The following is a 2,477-nucleotide window of genomic DNA, read 5'->3' as shown; positions in this document are numbered from 1 at the left end:
TAAAGCATTATATATAGAAAATAGCCAAGTAAATTTTTCTTAATGGAATCTTCCTTTTTACTTATTTCCATTTTATTTTTCACTAACTTTTTTCTCTAAAAAATTTTTGAGAAAAACATCTAAAATTTCTTTTATTTAATTACCCATTTGAATAACAAATAGAACCATTATTTGTTTATTTACTAATAATAAAAGGTATTCATATAAATCATGCATATAACAAAACATTATATCATCAAATATGTAACAAAAACTAATTTTATTTTTAATTAATATTCTTAAACTATAATTTTAATGAAAAAAATATATAAAAAAATAACATTAGTTTACTACTTTATATATATTATAAGAATAAATACATATATATAATTTTTTTCTTTATCAAAATCAATATACTTTTATCATGAATGTAACTTCAAAAAATTCGATTTATTCCTTTTTTAAATATATACGTCGTCTATCAAAATTTATTACAATATATATATTTTTTTATTCTTACATAATTATAAATAAAAAAGACTACATAAAAAATGTATATAATTATATTTTCTTTTTTAATATTCTCGTTAAATATAAATTTTAGCATACATTAGAGGAATTTAACAATAGAATATAAAATTGTATTAAGGTTGGTATAATTTGGGGTTATTTTAAAAATACAAATGCACAAAAAATATAAAGAGTTCATGAAAAATTATATAATGATACTATCATGAATCTTAGACAACAATACTTAATATGAAAATATTTGTACTCATATTTTCTGCATATATTTAAATTACACAATAGATACTGTTATTGAACGAATTGTTATTTTACAACCAATTAATTGGATAAAATATCAACATATTATTGTGTAATATAAAAAAAAAATAAACAAATAAATGTACCTACCATAGCTATTCATATATTTTTGTTGTAATAAAAATAATTATGCACATATATATAATATTACTCATGATTTATGATGAGAACTTTATAAAATGATTAATAGCACGAAAGTACATAAATATAAGAATAAATTTCATGAGAATATTTATAGTGTAACACTTAGGAGTTAACTACACCTCACCATATTGTATAGTGCAACAGGACACAAAAATTATATATTTCATAATAAGACCAATATTGATTAAATAATAAAATATTTTTCCCATAATAAATGTAATATATTATGTGAGTACACAAATAAATAAGCTCATATAAATTATAAAATAGGGTAATATTCTAATAATATACCAATAGCAAGAAAATAATTATGAATATCATGAATTTTAACAATTCTTATTTCATTATAAATTTATTCTTCGATGAGTACAAAAAATACGTATTATTAGTGTTATATAAGCATCTTTTTCGCTTTCGGAAGAAGTCATTACGAAAAGTTTTTTTATAAAGTAATATATAACTACAAAATATGTGCATCATAGGATATTACATCATTTGTGCTACTAAAATAATTATAAAATATTTTCATTTTATATATTAATCATAGTATTTTTTCTATAAATGTAAATATCAGTTACGGTGTCATTGTCATATAAACAAAACGAAACAAGTGAATTAAAAGAATATTCATGAATAATAATTTAAAAAACGTTCAATGAAAAATATTACTGAATATCTGCGAACATGTATTCCACTGCATGAATGTAATTTACAGCTCAAATTACTTGTACGTTACAAAAAAATATATAGTAAGGGTCACTGAGTTGATGAAAAATACTGGAATAAATAATTAAACCAAGTTATTTATAGACCAGAATATTCGTGTAATATACATATTAAAGGATAATACAGCTTTTTAATATTATATTTAAATATATATAAACTGAGTTTAACAAAAGAATGCTAAAATTTAATAACATAAATGATCCTAAACATCCGAAATTAAAATTTTGTTAAATAAATTTAAAACATAATAGAGATGTATATTATTTTTTTTAACGTATATATATGTTAGAAGAAATATATATCCCTCAAAAAGTATACATTATATTATTCATTATTACGCATCCAATGATTATAATAGAGATATGTTACAGGTTCCATGGTTTCTTATTACAATAATAAAACACATATAGTATTTATAATATGTCTATACCTTTTCTTAATATACAAAATTGTTTTATATTACAAGCTATTATAATAAATAAAAGCACTTAATTTCAAAATTATCATTTGTTAATTATACTACTTCACTACTACTTCCAATATAAATAAGCCAAAAAAAATGGACAGCTATTATTTTTTTATAGATAACTTAACATTATTCAAAATACCTACAAGTACATTTTAAAATAATGAATAAAAATAGTGGATTTATTCTTAACTTTAATAACAATATGAAACTACGTCACATATTCTAATATATGAACGAATGTTAACTTTAGGGAATACATTTAAAACGGCATAAAATAGAAAATTAAGTTAAATTATTTTAGATGGAAAATAAAAAGGAAATTGTTTTTTTTTTT

Source organism: Plasmodium gonderi (assembly GCF_002157705.1).
Source record: "Plasmodium gonderi DNA, contig: Pgo-contig_27, whole genome shotgun sequence".
Lineage (NCBI taxonomy): Eukaryota > Apicomplexa > Aconoidasida > Haemosporida > Plasmodiidae > Plasmodium > Plasmodium gonderi.
The sequence above is the reverse complement of the archived record's forward strand: the minus strand, read 5'-3'. Positions refer to the sequence as shown.